The sequence below is a fragment of the Scyliorhinus torazame genome, chromosome 10 (assembly GCF_047496885.1).
Source record: "Scyliorhinus torazame isolate Kashiwa2021f chromosome 10, sScyTor2.1, whole genome shotgun sequence".
NCBI classification, from domain to species: Eukaryota; Metazoa; Chordata; class Chondrichthyes; order Carcharhiniformes; family Scyliorhinidae; genus Scyliorhinus; species Scyliorhinus torazame.
In genome coordinates, this window is record NC_092716.1 from 102,243,141 (window position 1) to 102,258,115 (window position 14,975).

Here is a 14,975-nt window from a genome sequence, read left to right on the forward strand (position 1 = left end):
GTATGTTTGTTTTTGTCAATCTTTTTCTCTTTATATACCTATAGAAACTTTTGCAGTTAGTTTTTATGATCCATGCAGGGCAACATGGTGGCACCGAGGACCCGGGTTCGACTCCGGCCCTGAGTCACTGTCCGTGTGGAGTTTGCACATTCTTCTCGTGTCTGTGTGGGTCTCATCCCCACAACCCAAAGATGTGCAGGGTAGGTGGATTGTCCACGCTAAGTTGCCCTCTAATTGGAAAAAAAAATAATTGGATACTTTAAATGTATAAACATTTAAAGAAAAATGTTTTTATGTTATCCGCTAGATTACTTTCATATTGCATTTTCCCCTTCTTCAATCAATCCCTTGGTCCACCTTTGCTGAATTTTAAACTATTCCCAATCCTCAGATCTATTGTTTTTTCTTGCTAATTTCTATGCCAATCTTTGAATCTAATACGATCTCTGATTTCCCTGGTAAGCCATGGTTTGGGCACAGTTCCCTTTCTACTCTTGCACCAAATAGGAATAAACAACTTTTGGAGTTCACCTATTTGCTCCTTGAATGCCTGCCATTGCCTGTCCACTGTCCTTTCAGTAATGTTTCCCAGCACATCATAGTCAACTCATGCCTTTATTGAGATTTAAGACCCTGGTCTCAGTATCAACCACCTCACTATCCACCTTGATAAAGAATTCTATCATATTATGGTCACTCATCTCCAAGGATTCTCTCACAACTAGATGGCCAACTAATTCCTTCTCATTGCACAACACCCAGTCCAAGATGGCCTGTTCCCTTGTTGGTTCCTCAACCTATTGGTCCAGAAAACCATCCCGTATACACTCCAGAAATTACTCTCCTATCGTACTGTGACTAATTTGACTCACCCAATCTAAAGTCCCCCATAAACACAAATGTTCCTTTATCACATGCGACTCAGATTTCCTGTCTAATGCTATTTCCAACATTACCACTACAGTTTGGTGGTCTGTATACCACCCCTACAAATGTTTTTTTGCCCCTTGGTGTTTCTTGACTTGACCCATACAGGTTTCACATCATCTATACTAATATCCTTCCTCAATATTGTATCAACATCTTTTTTTTTTTAATAAACAATTTTATTGAGGTATTTTTGGCATATAAAACAATGACATTGTATAGTACCGTACAAAAAGAAAAGCAAGCAACACATAGTGCAAACCACGACTCCATTCGCGCAAAGCCTTGCCTAAACCACCCCCTACTCTACACTACCCTAGCCCCCCCCCCATGCTGATGATTAATTCTCCGCGAAGAAGTCAATGAATGGCTGCCACATCCGGGCGAACCACGATAGTGAACCTCTCAAGGCGAACTTAACCTTGTCTAGACCGAGAAAGCTCGCCATGTCCGATAGCCATGCTTCGGTCTTCGGGGGCTTTGAGTCCCTCCATGCCAACAGTATTCGTCGCCGGGCTACCAGGGAAGCAAAGGCGAAGATATCGGCCTCCTTCTCCTCCTGGATTGCCACCTCAGGACTCATTACCACCCCAGTTTTCAAAACCCGGAGCATGATGTCCGCGAATCCCTGCCAGTACCCCCTGAGTCTAGGGCACAACCAAAACATGTGCACGTGATTAGCCGGCCCACCGGCGCATCTGGCACACTTGTCCTCCAGCCCGGAAAATTTACTCATCCGGGCCACCGTCATGTGGGCCCGGTGGCACGACCTTAACCTGGATCAGACTGAGCCTGGCACACGGTGCGGTCATATTTACTCTGCCCAGAGCTTCTGCCCAAATACCGTCCTCCATCTCCCCCCCGAGCTCCTCCTCCCACTTACGCTTCAGGTCATCAGTCTGTGTATCCTCTGCTCCCATTAGTTCTTTGTAAATATCTGAGACTCTACCCTCACCGACCTCTCCTCTAGAAATTACCCTGCCCTGCCTCCCCTTTGGTGGGAGGCGTGGGAAGGACGGCACCAGTCTGCGCACGAAATCCCGCCACTGTAAGTATCTAAAATCATTCCCTCCCACCAGCCCAAACTTCTCCTCCAACGCCCTCATGCTCGGAAAGCTCCCTTCCAGGAACAGATCCCACCCTCACAATCCCCGCCCTCCGCCAGTCGATACCCACCGTCCATGTTCCCCGGGGCAAATCAGTGATTGCCGCAGACTGGGGACCACACCGATGCTCTGACTTCCCCTATATGCCTCCTCCACTGGCTCCAGATCCGCAAAGCCGCCACCACTATAGGGCTGGTGGAGTACCGCGCCGGCGGGAGCAGCAGAGGTGCCGTAACCAGGGCCGCCAAACTGGTGCCCCCGCACGAAGCAGCCTCCATCCGCTCCCAGACCAACCCCGTGTCCACCATCCATTTCCTTATCATCGCTATGTTGGCCGCCCAGTAGTAGTTGCTAAAGTTCGGCAACGCCAGCCCCCCCTCCCCTCTGTTCCTTTCGAGCATCACCTTGCTCACCTGTGGGGACTTCCCCGCCCAGACAAATCCCAGGATAATTTTATTCAGCCTCTTGAAGAAGGACCTCGGGATAAAAATGGGGAGACACTGAAATATGAACAAGAATCTCGGGGGAATCGTCATCTTGACAGTCTGCACCCTCCCCGCTAGTGACAGCGGGAGCGCATCTCAACTCCGAACCTCCTCCCTCACTCGTTCCACCAATCAGGACAGGTTGAGCTTATGCAACCTGCCCCAGTCCCATGCTACCTGTATCCTCAAATATCTAAAACTTTCCCCTACCAGCCTGAACGGCAACCCCTTCAGCCTACTCTCCTGCCCCCTCGCCTGAATTACGAACAACTCGCTCTTAGCCATCTTCAATTTATATACTGAAAACCGGCCAAATTCCCTCAGGATTTCCATAATGCTATCCATCCCCGCCATTGGGTCCGCTACGTATAACAACAGGTCATCCACGTATAACGAGACTTTATGTTCCACTCCCCCCCGGACCAGCCCTTTCCAGTCCTTTGAATCTCTCAGAGCAATTGCCAGCGGCTCTATGGCCAGCGCGAACAGCAGTGGGGAGAGAGAGCAACTCTGTCTTGTCCCGCGGTGTAGTCTGAAGTAATCTGATGTTGTCCTGTTCGTCCTTACACTAGCCTCTGGGGCCTGGTATAACAGCCTAACCCAGTCAATGAACCCCTCCCCGAACCCAAACCTTCCCAGCACCTCCCACAGATAGTCCCACTCGACCCGGTCAAAAGCCTTTTCCGCATCCATAGCTACCACTATCTCTGCCTCCCTGCTCTCCGGGGGCATCATGATCACATTAAGCAGCCTTCATAGATTGGCCGCCAGTTGCCTACCCTTTACGAACTCAGTTTGGTCCTCTGCAATTACGTCCGGTACACAGTCCTCAATTCTAGTCGCCTAAATCTTGGCCAGTAACTTAGCGTCTGTGTTGATCAAAGAGATCGGCCTATAAGACCCACAGGCCTCCGGGTATTTATCCCGTTTCAGAATAAGCCTGCGACATCGTCGGGGGTAGGACCCCTCTGTCTCTTGCCTGGTTAAAAACCCTGACCAGCACCGGCCCCACTATCTCGGCAAACCTTTTGTAAAACTCCAGCGGATACCCATCCGGCCCCGGGGCTTTACCCGACTGCATGACCTTCAGGCCCCCCAGTACCTCTTCGATCCCAACCAGGGCCCCCAGTCCGTCTACCAACCCCCTACCCATTCTTGGGAAGGTCAGTCCGTCCAGGAATCGTCTCATCCCCTCCGGTCCCCTGGGGGGTTCCGAAGTGTATAGCTTACTATAAAAGTCCCTAAACACCTTGTTCAGCCCTGCCGGGTCCCCCACCAGATTTCCCTCCCCATCTGCTATCCTTCCTATCTCCCTAGCCACTTCTCTCTTCCTTAGTTGTTGCGTGAGCATTCTGCTGGCCTTCTCTCCATGCTCATATATCGCACCTTTTGCCTTTCTAAGCTGCTCTACAGCCTTGCCTGATGTCAGCACCCTGAACTCAGCCTACAGCCTCTGTCATTTCCTAAGTAACTCTGGCCTCGGGGACTCCGCGTAGCTCCTGTCCGTCCGTAAAATTTCCTGAACCAGTCGGTCCGTTTCTGCCCTGTCTGTCCTGTCCCTATGGGCCCGGATTGAGATCAGCTCCCCTCTCACCACTGCCTTCAGTGCCTCCCAGAGCACTGCTGCTGAGACTTCTCCGGTATCATTTACCTGCAGGTAATTCTGCATGCATCTCCTGAGTCTCTCACACACCGCCTCGTCTGCTAGCAATCCAACTTCCAGCCTCCATTGTGGGCGCTGGAAACTATCCTGACAAATTCGGAGGTCTACCCAGTGCGGAGCATGGTCCGATACGGTAATTGCCAAATATTCTGCCCCCACCATCCCGGACAGCAAGTCCCTACTCATGACAAAGAAATCAATTCGGGAATACACCTTATGGACGTGGGAGTAGTACGAAAACTCCCTCGCCGACAGCCGACTAAATCTCCACCCATTTGCTCCATGAACCCTCTCAGTTCCTTTGCTATCGCTGGCAACCTGCCCATTTTTGAAGACAACCGATCCAGGCTCGGGTCCAGGACTGTGTTAAAGTCCCCACCCATGATCAGTTTGCGTGAGTCCAAGTCGGGGATCTTCCCTAGCAACCTCCTGATAAAATCCACATCGTCCCAATTAAGGGCATACACACTGACCAAGTCTACTCTCACCCCTTCGAGCTTACCCCTAACCATAACGAATCTGCCGTTCCCGTCCGCAACTGTACCCTCCGCCTCAAATTGAACCCTTTTATTAATCAGGATCACGACCCCCCCTCGTCTTAGTGTCGAGCCCCGAATGAAAGACCTGGCTAACCCAGCCCTTCCTCAACCTAACCTGGTCTGCCACTTTCAGGTGCATCTCCTGCAGCATGACTACGTCCGCCTTCAGAACCCGCAAATGCCCATTTAACCCTCTAACATTCCAGGTGATCAGCCTGGTTGGGGAGCACTTCTTCCGTCCCCCTTTGCCGATCAGCCATCCCCTTTCCTTGGCCAGCCCCCCAGCCATGTGTCGCGCTTCCTCTGGCCCACCTCCTGGCCGGCTCCACCCATGACCTCCTCACCGTTGCCATGTCCAGTTTCCATCTTCGTCAGCAGATCAACCCCCCCCCCCCCCGTACACCATCCTACCACCCAACCCCTGCTCTAGTCTAACTGTATGAATCCCCCCACCTGGCTTCCATTGACTAGCCCACCCAGCTAGCCTGGTGGCTCCCCGCTTCGGCGCCAGTGCGTCTCTCACCCATTGTTTCCTGGCTCCCCTATCCCGGCCCATCCATACCACTTCCCCAAACCAGCCCTGCTTAAACACATACTCTATACAAGTCGAAGACATCCCCTACAATAGTGCAATTTAGATCAAATAGACAGAGATAAGAACTACCAGGCACTCTCAGCCCTTCCACTCCACACACAGAAAAAGATTACAAAGAATTCCCCCGAAACCCCCATCATAACCACACCTTTTTAGCTATTTTATTTTTTCTTTTCCACCTACCAAACCTCCAACCCAACAAGAGACCCCAAAAAGAAACATTTAGGGAAACCACAAAAAAGAACAAGAAAAACACATCGCAACCAAAATACATCAACCTAAAAAGGTTGATAAAACCAAAAAGAATGGATCCAAACATGCAGGCATCTCTCAAGGCGAAAGAGAAACAAAATAGACTTTAAAGTTCTACCATGAGTCCAAGAGTCCTCAGCTCAGAGCCAGCCCTTGCTTCTTAACAAAGTCCATCGCATCCTCGGGTTCCTCAAAATAGTGGTGCTGGCTCTCATACGTAACCCACAGTCGTGCCGGAAAAAGCAGCCCAAATTTCACCTTGTTCTTGTACAAAATCTCCTTCACCTGCCTGTCGCCTCCCCTCATCCTGGCCACCTCAGTGCTCAGGTCTTGGTAAACACGCAGGGTGCTATTGTCCCATGTACAGCTTTGTGCACTCTTGGTCCATTACAGAACCCGCTCCTTGTCCAGGTACCTGTGGAACCGGACCACCGTTGCTCGTGCGGGACCCCCTCGTCGCGGCGGCCTCACCTGCACTCTGTGTGCCCTGTCCGCCACCGGCGGCGGGGGAACACCTCGTTCCCCAGCAGCTTCTGAAATATACCCTCCACATACGCGGCGGCATCCAGCCCCTCAGCCCCCTCCGGGAGGCCAACAATTCTTACATTCTGCCAGTGAGATCTGTTGTGCAGGTCCTCCAGCCTTTCCAGGAGCATTTTTTCCTGATCCCTCAGCCTCCGAATCTCCATGTCCGCCACCGTTTGAAAGTCTGCCTGCTCCTCCACCGTCTTCTCCAGCTTCTGGAACTTCTCAGCCTGATCATCCAGCCTTTTTTTCCGATCGGTCCATTGACTTCTGGAGCGGCTCCAAATTATCACGTTTCAGAGCTAAAAAGCTCTCCTGCATGGCCTGTAGCAGCTGCTCCATTGTAGGCTGGGCTGTCGGCGCCTTACTCTGGACACTGGCCATATTGGTCTCTCTCACAGCCTCCACCTTGCCCTTGTTTGACCACTTTTTCTGCTGTTTACGGTCCCTCCGGCTTCTTAAGTCCATGCAACTCTGTATGGGTTCAGTGCCTGAGTGCTATTGCTTTCCAGTTCCGCGCTCAAAAGCGCAAAAAAGTCGGGGGAAAAGGTCCAAAAGTCCGACTGAAACGGGAGCCACCAAATATGCGACATACTCCCTCATAGTCCCCACCGGCTGTGATCAACATCTTCTTTAATCAACAATGCAACTCCACCACCTTTTCCTTTCTGCCTGTCCTTCCTAAAAACCTCAATGTTTAGTTCCTACCCTTGGTCACCTTGGAGCCATGTCTCCGTAATCACAACTATATCATACTCCTGAAGTTTTTGGGGGTGGAGAATGTTACACGTAGTATTTTACGGACAGAAACGAAAAGCAGACTGTTAGATTTGCAAGAACATTGCAGTTAACATTACCTGACAAAATGCGAAACGATGAGGTAATTATGGCGGTGGTTAAGCATTTAAAGTTGCCTGAGATAGAGTTTGACTCATTGGAAATGGCAAAAATTCAGTTGCAAATTAAACAAATGGAACATGAGAAAGAATTAAAGCCGCTGGAATACGAGAGTGAGAGAGAGGAAAAAGAAAGAGAAAGAGAGAGAGTAGAAAAAGAAAGAGAAAGAGAGAGAGAGGAAAAAGAAAGAGAAAGAGAGAGAGAGGAAAAAGAAAAGGAGAGAGAAGAAAGGAGAAAAGAAAGAATAGCTCGAGCAGAACAAAAAGAAAACGAAAGGGAGATACAGATCAGGGAAAAAGATAAAGAGAGGGAGTTTGAACTTCAGAAAATGGCCATGAAACATGACAATCAGTTAAAATTGGCAGACGTAAAGGGAAACGTACAGTTGGATGATAGTGATGAGGATAGTAAGAAAGAGCGTCATAGTCGAAGGCTTGGTGGGAATCTATTTAAATATGTCCAAGCATTGCCAAGGTTTGACGAGAAGGAAGTGAAAGCCTTTTCATTTCATTTGAGAAGGTAGCTAAACAAATGAAATGGCCACAGGACATGTGGGTGTTGCTGATTGATTCAAACAAAGCTGGTAGGTAGAGCTAGTGAAGTGTTTGCATCACTACCGGAGGAGGTATCTGGAACATATGAGGAGGTGAAGAAATCCATCTTAAGTGCATATGAACTAGTGCCTGAAGCCTACAGACAAAGGTTTAGAAATTTAAGGAAAGAATTTGGTCAAACATACATGGAGTTTGAAAGGCTCAAACAGAGTTTGAAAATAGACCAAACTTATGAAGCTCTCAGAGAAATTATACTTTTGGGGGAGTTTAAAAATTCAATTCCTGATGTAGTGAGAACTCATTAGGAAGAACTGAGGGTTAAAACTGCAAGGTTAGCAGCAGAAATGGCAGATGATTATGAATTAGTTCATAAATCAAAGATTGGTTTCCGACATCAGTTTCAGCCGGTGAGGGATAGAAACTGGGGACATGAGAAATACTCAAGTGGTAAAGGTAAAGGTGATCTGATGGGAGACAATAAAGAGAGTGTACCTCAGATTTAAAAAGAAATCCAGGAGGGTGAAAAAGAAATGAAAAGTTTCAAATGTTTTCACCGTAATAAACTAGGCCATGTAAAGTCACAGTGTTGGTGGTTGAAGAAAAGCACTGGGAAGGCTGATGTGGTAAAATAGGATAAGACAGTGGGATTTGTTAGAGTGGTAAAGGAAAGCCCAAGGGAAGCGAAGGAGGTGCAAATGATTGTATAGCCTGTTCAAGAAGTAATTATTAAGAAGGTGCCAGATGTCTTTAAAGAATTTACTTGTGTGGGTAAAGTTTACTCATGTGTATCAGGAGGAGCAGGTAAAGAAGTCACAATTTTAAGAGATATAGGGGCTAGTCAATCTTTAATGGTAAGAGATGAGGAATTATGTAGTTTGGGAAGAATGTTGCCAGAAAAGGTGGTGATATGTGGAATTCATGGTGAGAGGAGTAGCTTTCCATTATATAAGGTAAGGTTAGAAAGTCCAGTGAAGAGTGGTGAAGTGGTAGCAGGAGTAATAAAGAAACTATCTTGTACAGGAATACAGTTTATCTTGGGTAATGATATAGCTGGATCGCAGGTGGGAGTGATGCCTACTGTGGTTGATAAGCCAGTGGAAAATCGGACAACTGAAGTGTTGAAGGACGAATATTCTGGGATTTTTCCAGATTGTGTAGTAACAAGGTTGTAAAGTCACAGGTTAAGGCAAGAGGAGACATCAAAGAGTGAAGATGAAGTTGGAGTGCAATTATCAGAAACGATTTTTGATCAGGTGGTTGAAAAAGAACAAGAACAGGTGGAGGATGAGGCGGATATTTTTAGTTCAGGAAAATTGGCGGAGTTACAACAGAAAGATGCAGAAATAAAACGGATATATCAGAAAGCATATGCGGAAGAGGAATCTGAGAATATACCAGAGTGTTATTACCGTAAAAATGATGTCTTGATGAGAAAATGGAGACCTGTACATATGCAGGCGGATGAAAAGTGGGCAGAAGTTCATCAAGTAGTATTGCCGGTAGGGTTTAGAAAGGAGGTGTTGCGAGTTGCACATGAGGTACAAATGGGAGGTCATTTGGGAATAAGGAAAACTCAAGCTAAAATCCAGAAACATTTTTATTGGCCTGCACTAAATAAAGATGTAGTTAAATTTTGTCAGTCATGTCACACATGTCAAGTGATAGGGAAACCTCAAGCAGTGATAAAACCAGTGCCCTTTATACCCATTGCAGCATTTGAGGAACCTTTTACGAGGGTCATAATTGATTGTGTAGGACCGCTTCTTAAAACAAAAAGTGGGAATCAATATCTTTTGACTGTAATGGATGTGTCTACTAGGTTTCCAGAGGCCATTCCAGTACGTAATATTACAGCTAAAAGGATTGTGGAGGAGTTACTTAAGATTCTTTACTAGATATGGACTACCCACAGAAATTCAATCGGATCAAGGATCAAATTTTACTTCAAAGTTATTCAAAGAAGTTATGGCTAGCTTGGGAATAAAACACTTTAAATCAACTGCGTACCATCCAGAATCACAGGGAGCGTTAGAAAGGTGGCATTAGACATTAAAGACAATGTTGATGGCGTATTTTCAAGATTATCCAGAGGATTGGAATAAAGGAATCCCATTCGTATTGTTTGCAATTAGGGATGCACCTAATGAGTCTACCAAATTTAGTCCTTTTGAACTAGGTTTTGTGGACCGTATCAGATTGAAAGGAAATTAAGTGAGGTGAATTATGTGGTAAAAACACCAGATTGAAGGAAAACTCACCGAGTGTGTCATGTGAATATGCTTAAAAGGTACTTTGAAAGGGAAGGAGAGAAAAAGGAGGTTTTAATGATTCTAACTCAAAGTGACAAACGAAATCCAGATGACTGTGAATTTGACATACCTCAAATTAAATTGGAAAATGAGGATGTTCTTAAAAATTGGGATGAATTGTTAAGTTACCTTCCAGAGGAAAATCGAACTGGCCTGAAAGAGTTATTGATATCACATGGGCAGGTTTGTAGAGATAAATTGGGAAGTACTAAAATGGCTGTACATGATGTAGATGTGGGAAATGCTGTTCCTATCAAACAACATCCATATGGACTTAATCCTTTAAAATTGGCACAGGTTAACAAAGAGATTGAGAGTACGCTGAAGAATGGCATAATTGAAGTGGGTTGCAGCCAATGGAGCTCACTCATAGTGATGGTACCTAAACCAGACGGTACCCAACGGTTGTGTGTGGACTATCGAAAGGTCACTGCAGTTACAAGAAGGGACTCTTATCCTATCCCACGTTTGAAGGATTGCATTCCGAAAGTGGGACAATCTGCTTTTATTTCCAACTTCCAACAAAGAGCATTTAAAACATCGTATGGAGTTCTTCGATCGACTTCATGAGGCGGGTTTGGTGATGAACCTAGCTGAAAGTGAATTTGGAGAAGCCCGAATCACTTTCCTTGCGGAGTTTCCGGTAACCTCAAGACGAAGGCAAATAATGCGATTTCTTAGCATGAGTGGATTTGATCGAACATTTGTTCAAACGTTTTGTGGCGCGATTACTCCACTGATGGACTTGCTAAAGAAACGTCAAAAATTTCAAGGGACAGCAGACTTTCAACAGGCATTTGACTTCCTGAAAGCTGTGGTAACCAATGTTCCTGTATTGGAGAATTGCAAGGAGCTCTGTGGTCAGATTGAACCACAGTATCTGATTCTAAAGAGAAATGCCGAGGAGTAGAGGAATGGATGGATCGTGCAGAGACTCTGTTCAAAGAAACTGTCAATCGGGAAGGATTTCGGTTGGAGGAAGAAGAACAAAGAAAAATGGACTGTATTGTTATGCCTGTTTGCGTGTGTTGTTTTTTTTGAAAACGAAAAGGTATATTTGCTGTGTACATTTCTTAGTGGATGGTGCAAAAGTGAAAAATGAAAAATCTTGAAGTTGATGGGGTTTTTTTTTTCTTGGGGGGGAGGTGTCATGTGAGGGTACCTTTAAGATATGGATGTTTAAGCAATGTACCTTTAAGAAAACAGTGATGTCAGAGAGTGGTGGAGCTGGGCTTTAGGTCAGCCATTTTGGCAGGTTTTTAGTTTCAGTTTAAAAAGCAGTGTGTGTGTCTGTGTGTTTCCAGAGAGCTGCAAGTTTTGAAAAGAGCTGGGTGTGTGTCTGTGTTTTGCAGTGAGCTGGATCTCTACCATGAAAGACTATCTCTGGATCATTTGGGTGATTTAAAGTAAAGCCTTTAACCTGATGTGATTTTGTTTAAAGGTGTTAAGTCTCTTGGAAGTTTGAAGGAACATTTTAAGGAGTTATTTACTGTTGCAATATTTTCTGAGTCATCTTTGAAGTAACGGGTGTTAAGAGATCCAATGTTTATTTAAGATGTTAAGTTGAGTTCATGGAATAAACAGTGTTTTGTGTTTTAAAATCCCACATGTCCATAATTGTAATCCCACACCTAGGAAAAAAGCCGTGTGCTCAGAAAAGCAACAATGGCATTAAAGGGGGAGGTTGGTTGAACTCCATGATACATTTTGGGGTTCTGAAAACGCCTCGCCCATAACACTCCTTTACATCCATCTGCACAAATAATTCATCCATCGCTGGGCCAAATGGCCTCCTTCTGCACTGTAGGGATTGTATGATTCTTCTATGATTTTATTTTGAATGCTCCAAGCATTCAAGTACAAAACCTTAAGGCCAGTCCTTTTAACATTCCTTGTCCCATCTCTACCTTCTGGTTGCTTGTTATTTTAATCCACCACATGCTCTCATACTCATATTTCTTTCCTCACCTGGGCCGGGATTCTCCCCTACCCGGCGGGGCGGGGGGTCCCGGCAGGATGGAGTGGCGGGAACCACTCTGGCGTCGGGCCGCCCCAATGGTGTGGATTTCTCCGCGCCTTTAGGGGCCAAGCCCTCACCTTGAGGGGCTAGGCCCGTGCCGGAGTGGTTGGCGCGCTGCCGGCCAGCGGGAAAGGCCTTTGGCACCATGCCAGCCGGGGCCGAAGGGACTCGGCGGGGAGCGTCAGTGGCTGCTGACGTCACCCCCGGGCATGCGTGGGGGGTTGTCACTTCCGCATGGCCATCGGCCTGTGGCCGAGGCGGAAGGAAAAGAGTGCCCCCACGGCACAGGCCTGCCTGCGGATCGGTGGACCCCGATCGCGGGCCAGGCCACCGTGGGGGCACCCCTTGGGGCCAGATCGCCCGTGCCCCCCCGAGGATCCCGGAGCCCCCCCGAGGATCCCGGAGCCCGCCCACGCTGCCAGTTCCGCTGGTAAGGAAGATGGTTTGATTCACGCCGGTGGGACTGCATGACAGCAGCGGGACTTCGGCCCATCGCGGGCCGGAGAATCGCCGGGGGGTCCTGCCGACCGGCGCGATTCCCGCCATCGCCAAATTTGCGGTGCCGGCGACCGGAGAATTCCACGACCGGCGGGGGCGGGATTCACGCCACCCCCGGCGATTCTCCGACCCGGCGGGGGGTCGGAGAATCCCGCCCATAATGTTCCAGTGAAGCCTAACACAAGCTTGAAAAATAAATTAGGCACTTTGCAGCCTTCTGGATTAACATGGAGTTCAACAACTTCAGAGCATGAACTCTGTTTTGTCAAGTGTCAGTCTGTATCTTGTTTCCTGTTTTTGCTGTCAAGACAGCCGTTCATTATTTTGCCATTAGCATGCATTCTGGACCAATGCTTTGCTACTACAACCATTACCACTCCATTTTCTCCACAACATTGATGTTATTTTATCTCTCCCATCCTCTGCCCTATCTCAGACCTTCCCTTTTGTCCTTCACACCCTCCTTTCAACAGCATAAAAAACATCAGATTTCTACCTCCCTTCAATTCTGATGAAGTCTTATTCAGCTCAAACATTAACTTTGTTCTTTTTCTACAGATGCTTCAAGATCTGCTGAATATCTCCAGCACTTTCTATTTTTATTTCAGATTTCCAGCACAGTATTTTGCTTTTATTTTAGATACTGGGACTTCTCTATCCCCAAAAGCATACATTGACACAAAGGCAGCCCCATTTGGTGAAACATTTATGAGCATGATTAAGCAGAAAGAACACTGAACACTTTCTCTTCGGAATAGCACGACAGCCAAATGCACTGCATCACACATAGGGTTGAGTGATGTGCAATTGAGTCATGACGGTTGTTTTGTTATGATGCAGATTAGGGTAGTTAGGGAGAAATAATGTGGTATTCATGAGTCATTATGCATTCTTGGGACCAATAAAGGTCATGTTTCATTTGGCATCACCATGGACATTGTGAAGTTGACGTTGTGCATTGGAAGTATCAAGGTAATTAGGTATGATCTAATAAACACTGCCGTATACATCTTGACGACTGGGCTCAGCTTCACCAGGGTGAATCTTCTGTTTTACATTCATGACTGTCTTCTTCCATTGTTTGCTGCTGTCTTTCTTCATCTGCTTGTTCTGTAACTTTGTGGCAAACTTATGCAGCACATAACATTCACAATTCCATCCCTGAAGTCACAGGCCAAGATAACCATGAAATGATAGCCTTGGAAATCTTTCCCAGTTGCACAAGAGACTCTTCCACATCTGCCCAAGCCTCTGAATCATTGTTTCAAGGGAATATTTAATTGGATCTTTAAATATTAGAGATTTAGGATAGAGAGCAAAAGAAGTGTTTTTATATAGATTATAAAGAACTATGTAATCATTTCGCCAAGGTCAGTCTTCCAACACCATACCCTTTTATTTACACGACGGAAAAAGCTGCAGCTATTGGTGAGAGTGAAAACGTCCAAGCTTGGGGACTGCAGATTACCGGCCCGGTTTGAACCAGCGTGCTATAAACTCCTGCTGCTCATTTCCCATTGGGCGGGTTCCTGCCCGCTCAGTAGGGAAATTCATACTTCACGAAACCCATGGGGAGATGTATTTATGATCCCCCTTGTCCTGAGTGGCCACCATAACACACTAGAATGTACAGTGGAATTAAATGATCAAAAAAGATTTCATGTCAACATTTACGGCGCGATTCTCCGGAAAGATTATTAAGTAGCGAGCGGGAAATGTCGCATGCTTTACGCCGCTCGGCCCAGTGAGGTCAGAAACGCTATTCAACATTAAGCAACGCTATTCAACGTTAAGTGGTACACTCAACGAGGCCTCATGGGCATTTCGCCGTACATTAAGGCTAGCCAGCTGATTCGCCGGTACCACGATCGTTAGCCCCCTGCTAACAAGGTCGAGCAGTACTTAAGCTGCACTTGCTCAGATAACTCCAGCCAGCTCGCAACAATGGCGCCGAGTGGACCAGCCCCAAGATTCAGGATGTTGATCTGTGGAGGCTGCTAGACGCTGTGGAGGCCAGGAGGGATGCCCTGTTCCCCCAAGGGTCCAGGAGGGTCAGCCATAGGGCAGCCAATGCCGTCTGGGACGAGGTGACGGCGGCTGTGAGCTTGGGAAGTGTGACCAGGAGGACTGGCCTCCAGTGCAGGTAAAAGGTCAATGACCTACATCGGGCAGCATGACTGAGTAGACAGCAACGCCCCCCCCCCCCCCACTGAGACCTTTCTGCTCCCATGGGAGCGTCCACCCCTCCCATCACAACCCCCTCCCACCACTGTGAACCACACATGTGGCTAACGATGCCCTATCTGTGCCCCCTGAGGAAAAGCTCTCCGACAATCGCCGTTAGAGGGCCCAGACTGGCGGTGGTGTGCCAGACATCAGGATCCTCACCACCTTCGAGGAGCGTGTCCTGGAGGTGACCGGTGTGGCCGAGGACAGGGCGGTCACCAATGCAGAGGCGGGTGGATGCCACAGAGATAAGGAGCCCCCGGGCTCCCCCGGAGAACCTGTCAAACATGAGTTGTTATTGGCTTGCTGACTGCCCCCCCCCCCCCCCACCCCGCCACGGCCCCACTGACCACATGTCCATTCTCCCGCAGGTCCTCCA

General features: G+C 47.6%; 1 protein-coding gene across 1 annotated transcript in view; it reads right to left on the reverse strand.

Annotated features, from left to right (window-relative positions):
* LOC140430238 (diacylglycerol O-acyltransferase 1-like) overlaps positions 1-14,975 on the reverse strand; it is a 475,807-nt gene that overhangs the window by 150,635 nt on the left and 310,197 nt on the right. The gene's annotated exons all lie outside the window — the stretch shown is intronic.